The sequence below is a fragment of the Coffea arabica genome, chromosome 2e (genome assembly GCF_036785885.1).
Source record: "Coffea arabica cultivar ET-39 chromosome 2e, Coffea Arabica ET-39 HiFi, whole genome shotgun sequence".
NCBI classification, from domain to species: domain Eukaryota; kingdom Viridiplantae; phylum Streptophyta; class Magnoliopsida; order Gentianales; family Rubiaceae; genus Coffea; species Coffea arabica.
The window spans coordinates 49,940,047-49,961,365 of NC_092313.1; positions in this window are offsets into that span (position 1 = coordinate 49,940,047).

Below are 21,319 nucleotides of genomic sequence, written 5' to 3' on the forward strand. Positions count from 1 at the left end.
TTTGACTTGTACTTGCGCTATCACTCGATTAGGATGACTTGTACTTGGATTGTATATACTTTGAAATATTTTGGGTGTATAGAAGCTTTGTATCTTGATTTGTGCATCGATGTATATTTTAAATTTGAATTGCGATGTTATTTATTGCCTATGAATGAATGCGTGAGGTACGAGTGAGTGAGTCCTGGCGAGAGTTGGGCAGGCGGTCCGCCTAACCCTTTGGTACGCCTTAGGGGGAGGTGGGGTCGTCACAGGTGGTATCAGAGCCTAGGCTTGAATTGATCTGGGTAGCTTGAGTGATTTATACTTGCTATGCCATGGTGATAGTTTGGTTACGATAGGTTAGGGTTTCGTACTTGAGAATAGGTCCTTTGTCTCGATTTATATGTCTAACTTATTTTGTTTTCTTGTAATATTACTTGTCATGTAGAGGATGGCGGGTAAAGATGCTTCTGGGGGTGCCGGGCCATCTCAGCCCGTACCTGCCGACGAGATCTACCTTGAGGGGCCTACATGTCTTGTGTTGACTTATCAGGAGAGCCCCGGTGGGCCCGTGTTTCGGTGGTCTCCAACACGCTAGATCTTGCGCTGCGACTGCTGGAAGACCTATTACTACCCCGACCAGGTAGTACTTGCCGTGGATGATGAGCGGAGGCGATTGGATAGCACCAATCGTAGGTGCCAGACAGAGATAGAGCGTCTCCAGGCAGCCCTCCGAGTACACAGTGCTCGGATTCGAGAGCTGGAGGCTTCAGTTCTGGAGGAGCAGCAGCGGACTGATGCCTTTAGAGAGCAGGCTCAGGCGACTACTGGTCACCTTGCTCGAGTAGTTGGCGATGTCCGAGACTGGATCGACCGTATCCTGACTGAGTGCGGGGCTCTGGTAGAGGATGTGGTTCAGAACGTGGCTGAGAAGGTCAAGGTCAGGCAGCCTCTGGTGCTCCGGAGGAAGATCCCGAGGAGGAGACTGCCGCACCTACGGAGTCGGTAGGGTCGGCATCTAGATAGACCTCTCGTTAGGGTTTGACCTTTTGTTAGGATTTCAGAGATTTTGTGAGGTAGTTAGGGGCATAGTGGGATGACACGCCGCTTTTGTTTTTGAAATTTGACGTGTTAAAGTTGATGTATATAGTGATTCTTTTGTTCTATGTCCCTTGGCTAGTATAGCCTTTGACTTGACTAGTTGACATGTACAGTACTTTTCACTTGCTATGTGCCTTCTTTTGCTATGTATATAAAGGTCATGTTTGTTTTGAATGTGTTTTATTGTCTCTGCTTTATGATTTGAAAATGTTTTAGCTGAGTCATACCTTATTTTGCTTATATTTATATAGTTGGCTAGTCAAGACTCATGGAAGGTAGAAGGAGTCAGGATTAGGGAGCTACTCGAGGACGTGGCTCTACTCGTGGGCGAGGGGGTAGACAGGCCCAAGAACCAGTACAAGAACCAAGAGGGGAAAGAAGTGGAACGGCGGAGCCGCAACCTGGACCCCGAGTAGAAGGAGGGGATCAGGTGGCGACGGCGATCTAGCAAATGACTAATATTCTTGCTCATTTAGTAGAGCAACAGGGTCAAGCCCTTGTGAACCAACCTAGGGATCCCGATATGGGACAAGATAGAGCCCTCGAGAGATTTCAAAAGTTCTCTCCTCCTAAGTTCCTGGGGGGACCGGACCCTGAGGGAGTCAAGAGATGGTTAGAAACCATGATCAATATCTTTGCCACTTTGAACTATGCGGAGGATAGACAAGTGCAATTCGCCATTTTCCAGTTCGAAGGTCCGGCCAGGGCTTGGTGGAATGTAGTAAGAGCTAAGTGGGAGAGAGAAGGAACCGCATGGACTTGGGTGTATTTCGTGCGAGAGTTTAACGAAAAATACCTCCTACCTATCGTCTAGGAGAAGAGAGAGGACGATTTTATTAAGCTCCGGCAGGGAACTTTGAGTGTCTCTGAGTATGAAACCCAGTTTACGAAGTTGTCTAAATTTGCTCCTGAATTGATAGCCACGGAGCGAAGGAGGATAAGGAAGTTTGTTCAAGGGTTCAATGTGGAAATACAGGAGGCCTTGGCGGCAGCTCAGATCAATACTTTTACTGAGATTTTGGAGAAGGCCCAAAGAATCGAGATTGCCAGGGCACAAGTGAGGAACTTTCACGTGAAACGAAAAGGGGCGCCTAGTGGAAGTCAAAGGCCGGCACAAAGTGATCGAAGCATGCCACCCCCTAAAGCCGGTCGTGGAACTGGGGGTGGAAGGTTTACGGGTATTCCGAGGGGAGGTACGCCGAGGGGAGGCCAAGGTGGAAGAGGACAGGGGAGAAGTGGTCCACAGGAGGGCCAGACCTCCACTCCCCGAGTGACATGTGGATATTGTGAAAAATGAAACCACACTGAGGATAATTCCTGGAGAAAGGCCCGGAAGTGCCTAAGGTGTGGAAGCACGGAGCACCAGATCGCTAACTGCCCACTAATCAGCTATACTCAGTCGGCGAGTAAATCGAACCCGAAACCGACCACCGTAGGAGGGACCAGGTCAAGGGTACCGGTCAGAGTGTATTCGTTGGACCAGGAATCGGTGCTTGAGCCGATGGAGGTCGTGGAAGGTACGATTCCTGTTTTCCATTGGTTAGCCAAAATTTTGATAGACCCTGGTGCCACCCATTCTTTTGTTAGCCCTACATTTATGCTTGGAATTGACATGAAGGTTGAAAGGATACCTTATGACTTAGAAGTAAGAACACCTACGGTAACCAAATTTTACTTGCGAATGAGGTGTACTGAAATTGTGATATTTGGATTGGTGAGCGGAAATTAGTAGTCGACCTCATAAGCCTAGCCATTAAAGGGTACGATGTTATTCTAGGCATGGATTGGCTAGCGCATTATCATGCTCGGGTAGATTGTAGGATGAAGGTGGTCGAGTTTTGCATACCAGGTGAGGCAACTTTAAAGTTAGATGTAAGGGGTATGTTAGCCTCATCTGCGTTCATTTCGGGAATAAGGGCTAGGAAATTGCTTAGTCATGGGGCACGTGGTTATTTAGCTTTTCTAGTTAACACCCCAAAAGAAAAGGTTAAGCTAGAGGACATGCCGGTGATCACTAAGTATCCCGACGTATTTTCGGAGGAGTTGGGGTCTTTGCCACCCGAAAGAGAAATTGAATTTAAGATTGACCTAGCACTCGGAACTACTCCTATTTCGAAAACCCCTTATCGAATGGCAGCTGCCGAACTTAAGGAGTTAAAAGTCCAATTGCAAGACTTGCTAGAATGGGGGTTCATACATGAGAGCGAGTCACCGTGGGGAGCTCCAGTGCTATTTGTTAAAAAGAAGGACGAGAGTTTAAGGTTATGCATTGATTATCAAGGTTTGAATGCAGTAACCGTTAAAAATAAGTATCCTTTGCCCTACATCGATGAGTTGTTTGATCAATTATAAGGGGCGGTAGTGTTCTCTAAGTTGGATCTTCGACAAGGATATTATCAATTGAGAATTCGAAAGGAAGATGTGCCAAAAATAGCCTTTAACACTCGATATGGGCATTTTGAGTTTGTAGTATGCCTTTTGGCTTTACTAATGCCCCAGCGGCATTCATGGATTTAAGGCATCAAGTGTTTAAACCCTATTTGGATAAGTTTGTGGTGGTGTTTATTGATGATATTCTAGTGTACTCCAAGACAAGGGAGGAGCATGAGTAACACTTGAGGATAGTATTGCAAACCCTAAGAGAGCACCAGTTGTTCACCAAGTTTAGCAAGTGTGAATTTTGGCTAGAGAAAGTGGCATTCCTAGGCCATATCATTTCAAAGGATGGACTTACGGTAGACCCGGCTAAAGTGGAAGTTGTAGCGAAATGGAAGCGGCCGGAGAATCCTACCAAAATACGAAGCTTTTTGGGCCTAGCGGGGTATTACTGCCGATTTATAAAGAACTTCTCGAAGATTGCGGGACCCCTAACGAACTTGACAAAGAAACAAGGAAAGTACATTTGAGATACTAAGTGCGAGAATGGTTTTCAAGAGCTTAAGAGGCAATTGACCATGGCTCCAGTGTTAGCCTTGCCCAATGGGACAGATAGCTATACGGTCTATACCGATGCATCGAGCGAGGGGTTAGGATGTGTTTTGATGCAAAATAGGAATGTGATTGCCTACGCATCTCAGAATTTAAAGTCTCATGAGCAAAACTATCCAACTCATGACTTGGAGCTTGCAACTGTTGTGTTTGCCTTGAAAAAATGGCGGCATTACTTATACGGGGTGACATTTGAGGTATACACAGATCATAAGAGCCTTAAGTATCTATTTTCCCAGAAGGAGCTAAACTTGAGGCAACGTCGGTGGGTGGAGTTCTTAGAATATTATGGTTGTACGATTAACTACCATCCAGGAAAGGCCAACGTTGTAGCAGATGCTTTAAGTCGCAAGGCTCAATTAGCAAGTTCCATAGTGGGAGAGAGGAGCTTGTTAGAAGATATATGTGAATGGAACCCGCGTCTGGAGCCACAGAAAGTTATTTTTGGAAATATTGAGGTGAAATCGACACTATTGGATTGGATTAAAGAGGGTCAAATGAAAGAACCAACGGTGCAAAAGTGGGTAGAAAGAGTGAAGAATGGAGAGTTGCCCAACTTTAACCTAGGTCCTGATGAAATTTTAAGGTTCCGAAATCGCGTCGTTGTACCTAGGGATGAAGAGTTAAAGAGGGAGATTTTGGAGGAATCATACCGTTCTAGGTATACAGTGCACCCGAGCAGTGGTAAAATGTACCAGAATCTCAAAAGTCTGTATTGGTGGGATAAGATGAAGGCGGAGATTGCTCAGTTTGTACAAAAATGTCTTACGTGCCAACAAGTGAAAGCTGAGCATCAAAAACCGTCAGGTCTATTACAGCCCTTAGAGATTCCTGAATGGAAGTGGGAGCACATAACGATGGATTTCGTATCGGGGTTACCAAGGACTCAAAAAGGTCATGATGCGATTTGGGTGATAGTAGATCGATTAACTAAGACCGCACACTTCTTGCCAGTTAATATGAAATATTCATTGGAGAAACTTGCCAAACTCTATATGGACGAAGTGGTGAGACTACATGGGGTACCAGTGAGTATCGTATCCGATAGAGACCCCAGATTTGTGTCTCGATTCTGGCAAAAATTGCAAGAGGCTCTAGGGACTAAATTGAGCTATAGTACAGCGTATCATCCTCAGACTGATGGACAATCGGAGAGAACCATTCAAACTCTTGAGGATATACTGAGAGCCTGTATTGTAGATTTTCGAGGAAGCAACCTGGGAGCTGGAGAGGGACATGCAAGAGCAGTATCCCGAGTTATTTACGACTAAAGGTATGAATTTCGAGGTCGAAATTCTCTTAAGAGGGAGAGAGTGTGAGGACTTGCAAATTCCTTATATTTTTCTTAAAAATCCCTTTTATTTGAAAAATATTACTTTATAATAGCCCTACTACTCAATCACCCCACAATAAGTGCAAATGAATATAGAATTAAGGGTTCACCCTTTTCATTTTCAAGTCAGCACGAATTAGGGTTTTTACGCCTATCCGTAGTGTGACTGTGACAGCCCCACCTTCCCCTAAGGCGAACCAAAGAGGTCAGCGGACTGCCTGCCCAGCTCTCGCCAGGACTAATGGTGCAAGCAAACACGATCTAAAATGTTCTGGGAAAATAAAAGCGCGCTCAAACAAGTCGAAATCGCAAAAAAGCCAAACGCAAATCAAACCGTCGGTGAATAGTGGGTGACATGTCATATAACGCAGAAAAACATTTTCAAACCAAATAGGATACATAAACAGGGTTAAACAGTGTTATACACATATGTTTGTAATTTACAAAACAAAAGGAAGATAATTAGATCAAAATACATTTAGGATTTTTTTTCCCAACTATCGAGGAGCTTTATAAAATATATTAAAACTGGCTCAACTCATGCTTCAAAACATCATAGTCCCCAAAAGTGGTTCCCTGTAAGGAAAACAAAATTTAATGGAGTGAGCTTACGCCCAGTGAGATACTTTCACTCAAGCAAGGAAGTTCAATTATGCATGAAGTCGATCAATCCCAAATCATTCAAGAAGAAAGCTAAATAAAGTCATATATCGAAAACAATGGTAAAAGGATACGGACGGCTCTCAAGAGCCCCTTTCCTCGCTCGCCATACTTGATTGTATCTCATTGACCCTCCGTCAATATACAAATTGTAACCAAACGTAGACTCCACTTTACTTCCATTCCTTCCACCCACCATACCCCTACCGGGCCCGAACTCCAGACAGTTTAAATTTGGTAATACTCGAGTATACCAGAATCGAGAGTCTCATACTACAAGATTCCATATAACAGTCCCCATGGCTCGTCAATTTTCACGACCAAACCCTCGCCGGCTCGATTCAATCGACTACCAATGGGGTTGAGCTCAGTAGTAACAGTAATGGTCGTTGGATACTCGTCCAAACGACACCAAATCCAGTATTTCATGTACCATTCAAGTACCACAGTAAACAGTCATATATAAGACAAAAGGGTGAGAGTAATCAAGTACACCCTCACTTTAATCAGTTTCAACGGTGCAAGTAAGCATTCAAGGCATCAAGTTCAAGTGTAACAAAGTCACATAGTAACAAGCAAGTAAGTACCACACTCACCAAGCAAGCAAATGAAATTTCATAAACTTCCGCCCAAAGAGCGTCTTGAATCACCGTCACGCCCTAAAACATTCAAACAAGCACAATGAGACTCGAATACGAGTCATAAACCAAATCCACATACTACCAAAAATAAGGCTCCATTAGAACGTATAAGTACCAAAGTAAGCTAGGGAAAGTCCGGAAATGAACGTTAAGCCCTAAAACCCAAAAATAGTTTTGACGTCGTTTAGCGTATTGGACACAAACGGCACTACGATTATCGGATGGAGGTACAATATGTACCGTTTCAAAGCTAAAAGAAAGGGTTACAATGTTGAAGAAGGCCACTCAGTCCAGTTTGTAGTGTAACTAAGTCAAAATTTCAAATCAGTAGTATTCCTGGTCAAACTAACCAATTACAGAAGCGGATTATCAGTTTCGGACAGAAACAGGGCAGCAGGGGTATTTCGGTCTTTTCACAGGCTACATTGCTCCGATTGGGTTGAAATTTTGCAGAAAACTCTAAAACATCATTCTCTACAACTTTGATGTTTTAATCCAAGGCTAATTCAGCCTCTAACTAGGGGAAACAGTACCGGACAGAATGGGGTTAATTGAAACCCTAACTCCGAAATTTCCTTTCAAAGCGGAAATTTTCTGCAAATAGCCACAATTTATGCACCATAGCTTCATTCTAGATCATTCCCAACCATCATCCATGGCCAATCAATATTAAACATATAAAAACAGAAAAATCATGAATAAATAGAAAAATTCACCAATCTCAACCAAAATCATGAAATAGCCCACAAAATCACCTCTTAGACTACCACAAGCCACTAATTAAACATCATCAAGAACAAAAGAGGAGTTCCTTAGCTACTCACCTTATCAACTCAAGAAAGGAGACCACTTAGCACCTTAGCCTTCTAAACCACTTCACTAATCATCTCACAATCACTAAACTAAGGGTTTTTATGGAGAAAATTCAAGATTAAACGGTTGGTTTGTTGGATTGAGCAAGATTGGAGCAAGAAATTTCAGAGCTTTTCTTTTCTTTTCTTCCTTAAGAGGGCCGGCCACAAGGAGCTTGAAATGAAGGTGTTTTTTGGTCAATTTTTGGTTTATTTGGTAAAATGGTGAATAGTGGTCAAAATCCAAGATTGAATCTCCAAGTGACACTTGTCACTCCATTTAATGCATGGCTATCCTTTTGTCCCTCTCACACCAACTCATTTAATAGCCTCTAGTTATCTCTCAACACCTGCTAAAATAAACCCGGTATCCAACACTTAACCTAACTGACCGAATTTTACCGAACTTTTCGTACTAGCGGGTCCCACGTCCGGTATACGCTCTTAATTTCTCAAAAACTAACCGATACTAGGAAAATCATCTAAAAACTATATTCACTGATAAAAATTTTCTAGAAAATTTTCCTAATAAAGAAAATGCGGAAAAGCATGCAATTAAATAGAATAAAACCTAGAAAATGAGAAAATTTACGGGGTCTCACACCCTCTCCCCCTTAAAAGAATTTCGCCCTCGAAATTTCTCACCTTGACTCACGAAAAGTTCAGGGTATTTCTTTTGCATTTCTTCTTCCACTTCCCAGGTAGTTTCCTCTACACCATGGTTTCTCCACAGTATCTTAACCAATGGAATCTGCTTGTTTCTCAGTTCTTTAACTTTCCGGTCAAGCAATTGTACAGGTTTCTCTTCGTAAACGAGTGATTCATCTATTTCGATTTCCTCTGGCTGTAAGATATGGGATGGGTCGGGGTAGTACTTCTTAAGCATCGAGACGTGGAAGACGTCGTGAATTCGAGAGAGACTGGACGGTAGCTCAAGGCGATACGCTACCTTACCAACCCTTTGGAGAATCTTGAAAGGTCCAACGAACCTCGGTTGGAGCTTCTTTCCTCTTCCCACTGTGACGCTCCGTAACGGTATGATCTTGAGGAAAACATGGTCCCCGACTTCGAACTCCAAGTCTTTTCTTCGATTGTCCGCATAGCTCTTTTGCCGGCTTTGAGCTGTTTGGAGCCTTTGTCGTATCAACTTGACTTTTTCTCGTGCCTCCTCCATCCACGGGATAGTCGTTGGATCTAGGGCTTTCCTCTCGCCGACTTCATCCCAGTAGATCGGTGATCGACATTTCCTCCCATAAAGTGCTTCGTATGGAGCCATTTGAATTGACGAATGGTAGCTGTTATTGTACGCAAACTCCACTAAGGTCATGTGTTGACCCTAGTTACCCCCAAAATCTAAAATACAGGTCCTTAACATATCCTCGAGAGTTTGAATTGTTCGCTCCGATTGTCCATCCGTCTGAGGGTGATAGGTGGTGCTTAAGTTGAGTTTGGTCCCCAGAGTCTCTTGGAATTTCTGCCAAAACCTAAATACGAAGCGGGGATCTCTGTCTGAAACGATGCTCATAGGAACGCCGTGTAATCTTATGATCTCGTCCATGTACACTTGAGCCAATTTCTCCATGGAGTATTTCATGTTTACCGGTAAGAAATGGGCCGATTTGGTTAATCGATCGACGATCACCCAAACGGCATCGTGTCCTCGTTGCATTCGTGGCAAACCTGAAACGAAGTCCATTGTGATGTTTTCCCACTTCCACTCGGGTATCTCAAGGGGTTGTAACAACCCCGATGGTTTTTTATGTTCCGCCTTAACCTGTTGACAAACGAGACATTTTTGCACGTACAGAGCGATTTCCTTCTTCATGTTATCCCACCAAGAGGTTCCTTTTAGGTCCTGATACATCTTGCTACTACCCGGATGGATTGTATACTTGGATCGATGAGCTTCCTCTAAGATCTCCGTTTTTAACGCTTCATCTTTAGGCACCACCACTCGGTTTCGGTATTTTAAAATACCCTCAGGACTAAAGTTGAAGTCGATTGTTTCCCCTTTTTCTACCTTCTCTCCCCACTTCCGCACCATTAAATCCTCCTTTTGCGCTTCTTTAATGCGTTCCAGTAGGGTGGATGTTACCTTAATATTACCAAAAACCACCTTATGACTCCCAAGGCAGGGTTTCCACTCGCAAACGGATTCTAACAAATCCCACTCTTTGATCATTAACCTTGCTACTTGAGCCTTACGACTTAAGGCATCAGCCACCACATTTGCCTTCCCTGGATGGTAGTTGATAGTGCAGTCGTAATCCTCCAGAAATTCCATCCACCGTCGCTGCCTCATATTCAATTCCTTTTGTGAAAAGAGGTATCTAAGACTCTTGTGGTCTGAGTAAATCTCGAAGGTCACCCCGTAAAGGTAGTGTCTCCACTTCTTCAGAGCAAAAACAACCGCGGCTAACTCAAGATCGTGGGTTGGGTAGTTCTGCTCGTGGAGTTTCAACTTTCTAGAGGCAAAAGATATCACATTCCGGTTCTGCATCAGCACACACCCCAGACCTTCCCGCGACACGTCGGTATAGACTGTAAATCCGTCTACTCCATTAGGCAAAGCTAGAACTGGCACCATGGTTAACCTTTTCTTTAGCTCCTGAAAACTCATTTCGCATTTGGTGTCCCACACAAACCGACCATGCTTCTTTGTCAAATCGGTTGAAGGACCGGCTAGTTTGGAGAAGTCTTTAATGAAACGTCGGTAATACCCAACCAGCCCTAGAAAACTACGAATCTCCGTGGGGTTTTCTGGCCGTTTCCAATTGGTCACGGCCTCTACTTTCGCCGGGTCAACCGAGATGCCCTCACGAGAAATTACGTGCCCTAAGAAAGAAATTTTCTCCAGCCAAAACTCGCACTTACTGAACTTGGCGTATAACCGATGCTCTCTTCGGGTTTGCAAAACAATTCTTAGGCGCTGTTCATGCTCCTCACGAGTTTTGGAGTAGACCAAGATGTCATCAATAAAAACAACGACAAATCGGTCCAAGTATGGCTTAAAAACCCTATGCATTAAATCCATGAAGGCGGCAGGGGCATTGGTTAATCCAAAGGGCATAACTGCGAATTCGTAATGCCCATATCTCGAATTGAAAGCGGTTTTCGGGATATCCTCCTTTCTGATTAGCAACTGATAATACCCTTGGCGGAGGTCTAGTTTCGAGAAGACCACTGCTCCTTGCAACTGGTCAAACAAGTCATCAATGTGGGGCAGTGGATACTTATTTTTAACCGTGACATTGTTTAGCCCCCGGTAGTCTATACACATCCGCAGACTCCCGTCCTTCTTCTTTACAAACAACACATGGGCTCCCCAAGGAGACCCATTCTCTTGAATGAACCCCCGCTCCAAAAGGTCTTGTAATTGCAATTTCAGCTCCTTCAGCTCCGCAGGGGCCATTCGATACGGGATTTTTGAGATAGGCGAGGTTCCCGGTAACAGGTCGATCTTGAATTCTATCTCTCTCACCGGAGGTAGGGCTACTAACTCATCAGGGAATACATCCGGAAATTCCCGTACTATGTGCACATCCTCTACCTTCAATTTATCCGTGGGGGTATTGATTAGAAAGGGTAAAAATCCTTGCGCCCCTCTACTTAGCAGTTTTCTAGCCCGAATGCCCGAAATCAAAGCAGATGAGGCTAACCTACCACTTTCTTTTTACAATCCAGTTGGGCATTATACTTGGCTAGCCAGTCCATACCCAAGATCACATCATACCCCTTAATGGACAGGCTTATCAAATCCCCTAACAATCTCTTCTCTCCTACCCACACTTCACAATCCTTATAAACTATACTAGTAACCAAACGTTGATTCCCCGTAGGTGTACTAACTTCTAGGTCGTAAGGTAAACTAGCAGGTTTTATATCAATGCCACACATAAAATTAGGGTTAACAAAGGAATGGGTGGTACCGGGATCTACTAAAACCTTTGCAAAGTGGTGAAAGATAGGGATCGTACCTTCTACGACCTTAGAGGAATCTGGGACCTGTTGAGGCTCTAACGAATACACTCGAGCAGACACCTTAGGTTTCGTCCCATCTCCCTTAACTGGTCCAGCGTTGGTCTTTGACGGTGGTTGACTTCCCTTTCCATCTTGCTTTAGGATTGGACAGGTGGCAAGCTGGTGGTCTGCACTTCCGCAACGCAGACATTTCCCATCTTTGGGCTTTCCGCAGTACCCACAAGGTCCACGGGACGCCGAACCAGAACCCCTCTAGAAATTTCCTCCCTGGCCTCTTCCAGCTGGGCCACCTCTAGACGGAGTCCCTCTGCCTACTCCCGTCTGCCGTCCACCTCCGGCTCCCCGTCCGTACTTGGGAGGAGCACTCCTTTCCCCTTGTCCTGAATTGCTCCCAGGAAAGCCTCGCTTCTTTGCCTGGAAGTTCCTTACTTGGAGCCTAGCGCTTTCTACTCGTTGCGCTTTCTTGACGGCCTCGCTAAAAACGTTAATATGGGCCACCACGAGGTCCTTCTGAATTTCTACGTTCAGACCCTGGATAAAACGCCTTATTCGCCGCTGCTCGGTCATGATCAGCTCAGGAGCAAATTTGGATAGGCGGGTGAACTAACTCTCATACTCCGCTACAGGCTGGGCCCCCTGACGAAGTCGGATAAACTCATCTTCCTTCCGTTCCTGGACTAAAGGAGGGAAGAATTTCGCGTTGAACTCTCGCATGAAGTTCACCCAGGTCCGAGGCGTTTGTTCCAGTTCCCACTTCTGTCGTATGACCAGGAACGGGCCGCCCCTTCTAGCTGAAAGACGGAAAAAGTCACCTGCCTTTCTTCAGTGTAGTGCAAGGCAGCAAAAATATCCACCATATTCTCGAGCCACCTTTCGGCTATATCTGGATCGGACCCCCCAATGAACTTGGGTGGAGCAAACTTTTGGAATCTTTCGAGAGCTCTGTCCTCGCTCTCGACGTGGTTGCCAGGGTTTCCAGGGTTAGGGTTAGGGTTTTGACCCTGTTGCTGCACCACTTGGGCCAGTAAATTAGTCATTTGCTGCATAGCAGCAGCTATTTGGACGTTAGGGTCAACCCTAGGTTCAGGGTTAGGTCCAGGCGAAGTTTCCCCGGCGCCCTTGTCCGACGCGGGTTGCCTACTCCCGCGCCCACGTCCCCAACCACTACGGGTGCCTTCCATCGGATCTATTCAATCAAGGCAGATATAACTAAAACAATAAAATAACAATGCATGTACGTAAGAAACCAAAAGCTTTTCACAATCTAACATATATACAATACAAAATAACATCAAACAGTCACACATTAGCAGTCAGTCAAGTACAAACATAGACAATCCATAAGGGAATGGCCTCATCAAAAATAATAACACATAGCTAATCCAAACGTACAAAACGGCTAGCTAAGGCTCTTCCCCCTATCCGTCCTATATATGTGAGGACTTCCAAATTCCTTATATTTTTCTCAAAAATGCCCTTTTATTTAGAAATTATTCATTTATTATAGCCCTACTACCTAATCATTCCACAATAAGTGCAAATGAACTTAGCTAATCCAAACGTACAAAACGGCTAGCTAAGGCTCTTCCCCCTATCCGTCCTATATATGTGAGGACTTCCAAATTCCTTATATTTTTCTCAAAAATGCCCTTTTATTTAGAAATTATTCATTTATTATAGCCCTACTACCTAATCATTCCACAATAAGTGCAAATGAACTTAGAAAGTAGGGTTTCACTTTTCGTTTTCAAGTTGGCGCAAATTAGGGTTTTCACGTGTATCCGTAGTGTAATTATCCGGTACGGAGCGAGGATCAAATTTGGTGCTTAAGAGTGGCTTTTGGGTGAGAAATAATATGTGATTAGAAGCAATGATAAAAAGTTAATGGATAGGAAGTAAAAAACCCTAGTATGTGTGATTTAAGGAAAAACGGTGCAAACCGACGTGTACCATGCACTACCGATTGAACACACCACTTGATCACCACTTTCTTACCATACAAGCTCATTAATATTTGAGCAAAATATCCCCTCACTTCCAGCTTGCTTTGGCCGAAAATGTTGACCAAAATTGCAAGGAGAAGAAACAAAAAAATATGTGGAAATTGGAGTGACACTTGTTGGCCAACTAAGGGCCTTGACCAAGACCAATTGTCTTGCCTTCTTATCACCTTGGAGCTGCCTTTCTTCTTCATTTTTCTGCTGCTTTGGCCGAGAGAGAGGGAGAGAAAAACCAAGGGAGAGCTGCACCATTTTATCTTGAGTTTGAGTGTATTAAGTCAGGAAACAAGAAACTAAACCGATTAAAACCTTCCTTGAGTGTTTAGCTAGTGGTGTGTTGATGAAATTTTGGAAGGAAAAGCTAGGGTTGCTCTTGGTAGTCACTTTAGCAAGGTAATAATGCCGATTTCCCCATTTCTTACACTTAATCTTCTTTAACTTGGCATAGCACCTTAAATTTGTGGTGGATGATAGCTATTATCATGATTTGGGTGGATATAGTGTATGTTTTCTTGAGTTACATGAATTAGTGTGAGAACCCGTAATTTTTTCCATTTTTAGGTTTTATTCGGGTTAATGGCTTGTTTTCTGCATTTTCTTTATTAGGAAAATTTTCTAGATAATTTTTATGAGTAAATATAATTTTTAGATGATTTTTCTAGTATCGAATAGGTTTTGAGAAATTAAGAGCGTATACCGGACGTGGGACCCACTAGTGCGAAAAGTTCGGAAAAATTCGGCCAACTAGGTTAAGTTTTGGATACTGGATTTAATTTACCGGGTGTTAAGAGATAAGTAGAGGATGCTAAGTGGATTGGTATAAGAGAGACAAAAGTTAGGCAAGCATTAATGAAGGTGACAAGTGTCACCATGGGATTTGGTCTTAAGTAAGACCACTATTCACCTTTTGTCCAATTGACCAAATAAATCACAAAAATCACCAAAAATTCACCATTTTTCTCTTCATCTTGGCCGGCCCTCTCTCTCAAGAAGAAAGAAGGAAACTCTCCAAGTTCTTGATTCCATCTTGCTCCAAATCATCAAAACAACCACTTAATCTTACTTTTGTTCCATAGAAAACCTTAAGTGAGTGTTTGTGTGGGGTTTGGTGGAGTTTTTTGGAAAGCTAAGAGGACTTGTTGCTCTCTCTCTCTTGTTTCTAAGGTGAGTTATGAAGAACCACTCTCCTCCCTCTAATGATGCTTAATTTATGCTTAGTGGTGGTATAAGATGCAACTTTATGGATTATATTGTGATTTTTGGTTGAATTGATGAAGTTTTGTAATTATTGGGGATTTTTCAGTTTTAATATGAATATGATTGTGTGGCTATGTATGATGATTGGAAATGGTGTGTAAGGGACCTAGGAGGTGGAAAAAGTGGATAATTGCAAGCAATTTCTGTTTTGGAAGAAATTTTGGAAAGTTAGGGTTTATGAAATTACATTCTGCCCGGTTTTGTAGCTCATAGTTAGAGGCCGAATTGGACTTGGCTTAAAACATGAAAGTTGTAGGGAATGATATTTTAGAGGTGCCTGAAAAATTTTAGGTCAATCAGAGTAGTGTAGCTGGAGAAAAGTAGAAATTACCCTTGCTGTCCTGGTTTTACCCGAATTTGGGAATTGCTTATGTAATTAGTTATTTTGGTTAGGAATGCTTCCGAATTGGTTGTTGAGGCCTTCTGATGAAATGTAGCCCTATTTCTTAGCTTTCAGATGGATTTTTAATTTCTGGATTTGGACTTATGTAGGCTGTTTTATGATGTTTGCACTAGAATACGTTCTGTGAACCTGTTTTTGCGGTTCTGGTATAGTAGATTGCATTTTTGACCTGGTTACACTCGAAACCGGGTTAAGTGACCTTCTACAATATTGTAGCCCTATCTCTTAGCTTCGAAACTGTGGGTCTTGCACCTTCATCCGATAATTGTAGTGCCTTTGGTGCCATTACCGCAAAATGAGGTCAAAAACTATTTTTTTCAGGGCTAAAGCTAATGCCATTTCCGGATTTTCTGGTTTCCCCTAATGCTTGTATATGCTTATGGAACCCTATTGGGGTCGTGTTTGGCATTGGTTTATGACTCGTTATCGAGTCTCATTGTACTTGTTTGCATGTTTTAGGGCGTGACGGTGGTTCACGACGTTCTTTTGACGGAAGTGCATGAAACACCATTTGCAAGCTTGGTGAGTGTACTACTCACTTGTGTGTTACTATATGGCTTTGATACTTGAACTTGACGCGTTGAATGTTAATTGATTGAAGTGAGAGCGTACTTTCTCACTCTCACTTATTGTTTATCATGTTATTGGAATGTTACATGAAATGTTACATGAAATGAAAGTACTTGCTTGGTGTCGATTGGACGAGTATCCAACGACTACAATGGTTATCATTGAGCTCAACCCCATTGGTAGTTGATTGAATCGAGCCGGCGAGGGCTTGGTCGTGCCAATTAATAATCCTAGGGGAAATGTTATATGGAATCTTGTAGTATGAGAGACTCTCGATTCCGGTATACTCGAGTAATACCACAGTGCAAGTGTTTGGAGTTCGGGCCCGGTAGGGGGATGTTAGGTGGAAGGAATGGAAGTAAAGTGAAGTCTGCGGTTGGTTACTTGTAAACATTGACGGAGAGTCAATGAGATCCGATCAAGAATGCAAACGAGGAAAAGGGCTCTTGAGAGCCGCCCGTATCCTTTTATCACCACCATTAATGGGTGCCTTTGTCTACTTTTGATGTATTGAAATGAAAAGCTTGATGCTTATATGAACTTGGTTGCTTGAGTAGTATTATCTCACTGGGAAATTAGCTCACTCTATTCCTTTTGTTTTCCTTACAGGAAAATAAATACTTTTGGACTGCAATTGATAGTTGATTGCCGAATTGAGCTAGTTGGACATATCTTTTGTATAGCTCATTGATTGAAACCCTAAATGTACTTTTGGGGTGTTTTCTCTTTTGATTTGGCAAACCATGTATATATCCACTTTTGAATACTTTTGTATGCCACTTTGCCTTGTAAATGCTAAATTTCAAGATGTGAATGTTTGCTTGTTATTTGGTTGGGTTCTGACGGGTCGGTTACTATTCATGACCGACTCCGGATTTCATTTTTTTTTATTTTGGGTTATTTTGCCATTTTGACTTGTTTACGCACGTTTATAAGTTCCGAAACGCGATAGATCGCTCTAAACTGCACCGTTAGTCCTGGCGAGAGTTGGGCAGGCAGTCCGCTAACCCCTTCGGTTCGCCTTAGGGGAAGGTGGGGCGTCACAGTTAGGGTTTGAGGTATTTGCTGCCTATACTTGTTGTATGGATGTATATGTTGTATCTAAGCTTTCATAAGAGGTTGTGGTGGTGATTGAGGTAAGAAATGAAGAAAGTTTCCTTTGAAAATGAAAATTTCCAGATTTTTGGAAAATTTGACTTTAGTTTTTTCTGGTTCCAGTTCGTGATGTTAGAGGCCGAATTAGGCTTGGTATAAAACATAAACGTTGTAGAGAATGATTTTTTATAGATACCTACAAAATTTCAGCTCAATTGGAGTAACGTAGCCTGTGAAAAGACCAAAATATCCTCGCTGCCCTAAGATGTATCCAGTGATCCATTTTAGACAGTTCATCTAGTTGACCGTGCCTATTCACTATGATCCGTGCTGATTTAGCCATTTTCCAAAATATGAAAGTTTTAGTACTCTGTCTTAGCTTTTCAACACGTCAAAGAACGCCTTAAACAGACTTTGGTAGCCTGAGATATGGCCATTTAAATGTAGTACGTTTAACTAGCCGGTTAGTTGGAAGTTGGTTCTATGAATTGGGAATTTGACTGGGTTACACTGGAAATTTGACTAAGTGATCTTCATAAAAGTTGTAGGCCTGTGTCTTAGCTTCGAAACAGTATAAGTTGTAGCCGAATCTGACAAGTGTAGCCTCGGATGTGTCCATTCCGCAAAAATTCATCAAATCTGTCTTTTGTTAAATTTCATTTCCGCACTTGTTATTAGTTTGATTTTGTCCTTGTATTGTTTTGAGCCTATGGAACGGCTATTGAAATTAGATTGTTGGGTGTGTACCTTTGGGTTTGAATGAGGAAAATAATGAAGCCATAAATGGCTGGAAATAGGAAAATACAAAGGGCATGCTGCCCAAATTTACGCTCGAGGACTAGAGAAATACACTTGCGACTTGGGTAAAGTTGATAAATGAATATCACTTGAACCATCTAGGACTTTTGCTACTTTGGTTATCGAGGGTTATACGTTAGAACCTAGCCGAACTTGTACCCTTTGGAAAAGCGGTAATAATCACTATAAATCTGTTTTCCTTGCACTTTCGACTCAAAAGTTATTTCCAAATATACATCTTACAAAATTTTTCAGTTTGAAAAGCGAGCAAGTGTTTCACGACTATTCTCCAAGTGAATTTCAATTCTTGATTCTTATTGAATGAAACGTCTAAGTTTCGAACCTTAGTTGATTTTCAAAGTTCTTAAATCAAGTTTTATCGCAGATTTGGACTCCAAACCCGGGGTACCACCCAGACGAGAACACTAAAAGCACTACTTTGGTGAGTGCTTCCAAATATCTGATTGAACTTGATATTTGTGATTTCTCTTTGACAAATGTGATTACATGATATATAAGTGATTTGACAGGGCAAGGGTGTACTTTATCGCACTTGCCCTAATGAGACTTGTACTTGTTCATCGATTTCAATTGACTTGCTTTACATGTGTATGAATTATATCTTGCTTGGAATTCCAGAAACCCTGTGGCTAGTTAATCGAGTCGAGCCGGCAAGGGCCTGGTCGATTAGATAACGAACCCTGGGTAACTAGTAATGTCGAGTGGAGTGTTATCTCCTCGGCTAATCGGTATACTCAAGTATTACCACCCGTGTTGCGTGTGGCGTGCGGGCCCGGATAAGGGGGTTGACCGGTGGACGGAGACTGGCGTGAAGTGGGGTTTTCTTTCTGGACTAGTTATTACTTGAAAGTTGACGGAGTGTCAACTACCAATCGATCAAGCTGGGATGGAGCCGAGACATGAGCCACTGTATCCTTATATGTGAATATGATCCATATATTCTTGATTACCTGAAGTATTATCTCTTTGATTGGACTTGTTTGCTCGCTATTTCACTACTACACTGTTATTACTTTGTTTGATGGCCAATTTGATATTTGGAACTTCACTTGGCTTTGGCTCACTCCGTTAATTTTGTTTTTCTTACAGGGGTACGAGCGAGGCGTGAGACGTGTAAAGACTAGCGTAGTCTAGTTATTTTTGACTTTTGACTTGTACTCGCGCTATTACTCGAATAGAATGTTTTGTATCTGGATTGTATACACTTTGAACCAGTTTGGGTATATTGTGGTTTTGTATCTTGATTGTGCATCAATGTAAATTATAAGCTTGAATTGCGATGTTATTTATGGTCCTCGGATGTATGCACGTGATACGAGTGAGTGAGTCCAGACGAGAGTTGGGCAGACGGTCCGCCGAACCCTTTGGTATGCCTTAGGGAAGGTGGGGTCGTCACAATATACAGCAGACAAAACCATCCAAAAGACCCTAGGAGTCACGACCTAGTCCGTCGTCGGGCTAGTGGACCCGCCCGACGAGGTGGATTCACCTCCAGCCTCGCCCCCCGCACACGAAGCCTCGTCGCTCTCCTCCTCGAGCACATCGTCGCAAAGGTTCAAGATCGACTCGGCTCGAACCCTAACTTTCCTAGCTCGCTTAGTCATACGCTCACGGGCCTCTCCAAGTTGGGCGCAAAGGTCGTCCACCCTATCTTGACCTTCGATCACGTCGTACTCTAGTTCCTTAATCCACTCGGCTTGTTTCTCGTTAGCTGCCCTTAGTTGGTTCACCTCGGCCTCAAGCCTAGCGTTATCTTTTGCCAACTCCTTCCGTTCCTCTACCACGGCCAACACTAAGGTGTTAGGGTAGGCGTAAGTGTGACGACACTCACAACGTCGGAGGCGGTTAACCAGACTCCAACGTACGACGGCCCCTCTTGGCCGAATCTGGTACTTAATCGTTGGAAGCACTCCACGAGGTCGCTCACCAGTAGGGCTACCACTAGGCCCACTATGTCCGTCCATCCTACACCAAAAGAGTAAATAATCATAAATAATCTTAAGGGACACAATCAAAGTAATCCTCAAGTCGAGCATTTCTAACACGCCCAGGCCAATTCAAACCTAGGCTCGGATACCACCTGTGACAGCCCCACCTTCCCCTAAGGCGAACCAAAGAGGTTAGCAGACTGCCTGCCCAACTCTCGCCAGGACTAACGGTGCAGGCAAACACGATCTAAAACGTTCCGGGAAAATAAAAGAGCGCTCAAACAAGTCGAAATCGCAAAAAAGCCAAACGCAAATCAAACCGTCGGTGAATAGTGGGTGCCATGTCATATAACGCGGAAAAACATTTCCAAACCAAATAGGACACATAAACTAGGTTAAACAGTGTTATACACATACGTTTGTAATTTACTAAACAAAAGGAAGATAATTAGATCAAAATACATTTAGGGTTTTTTTTCCCAACTATCGAGGAGCTTTACAAAATATATTAAAACTGGCTCAACTCATGCTTCAAAACATCATAGTCCCCAAAAGTGGTTCCCTGTAAGGAAAACAAAATTTAATGGAGTGAGCTTACGCCCAGTGAGATACTTTCACTCAAGCAAGGAAGTTCAATTATGCATGAAGTCGATCAATCCCAAATCATTCAAGAAGAAAGCTAAATAATGTCATATATCGAAAACAATGGTAAAAGGATACGGACGGCTCTCAAGAGCCCCTTTCCTCGCTCGCCATACTTGATCGTATCTCATTGACCCTCCGTCAATATACAAAGTGTAACCAAACGTAGACTCCACTTTACTTCCATTCCTTCCACCCAACATACCCCTACCGGGCCCGAACTCCAAACAGTTTAAATTTGGTAATACTCGAGTATACCGGAATCGAGAGTCTCATACTACAAGATTCCATATAACAGTCCCCATGGCTCGTCAATTTTCAGGACCAAGCCCTCGCCGGCTCGATTCAATCGACTACCAATGGGGTTGAGCTCAGTAGTAACAGTAATGGCCGTTGGATACTCGTCCAAACGACACCAAATCCAGTATTTCATGTACCATTCAAGTACCACAGTAAACAGTCATATATAAGACAAAAGGGTGAGAGTGATCAAGTACACCCTCACTTTAATCAGTTTCAACGGTGCAAATAAGCATTCAAGGCATCAAGTTCAAGTGTAACAAAGCCCTCGTAGTAACAAGCAAGTGAGTAGTACACTCACCAAGCAAGCAAATGAAATTTCATAAACTTCCGCCCAAAGAGCGTCTTGAATCACCGTCACGCCCTAAAACATTCAAACAAGCACAATGAGACTCGAATACGAGTCATAAACCAAATCCACATACTACCAAAAATAAGGCTCCATTAGAACGTATAAGTACCAAAGTAAGCTAGGGAAAGTCCGGAAATGAACGTTAAGCCCTAAAACCCAAAAATAGTTTTGATGTCGTTTAGCGTATTGGACACAACCGGCACTACGATTATCGGATGGAGGTACAATATGCACCGTTTCAAAGCTAAAAGAAATGGTTACAATGTTGAAGAAGGCCACTCAGTCCAGTTTGTAATGCAACTAAGTCAAAATTTCAATGTACCAAACCGGAACAGCATAAACAGGTTAGCGTACCAGATTCTGGTTAGATAACCATAATTCAGGCTACCAAAGTCCAATTCCAGTGATTCCAAAGC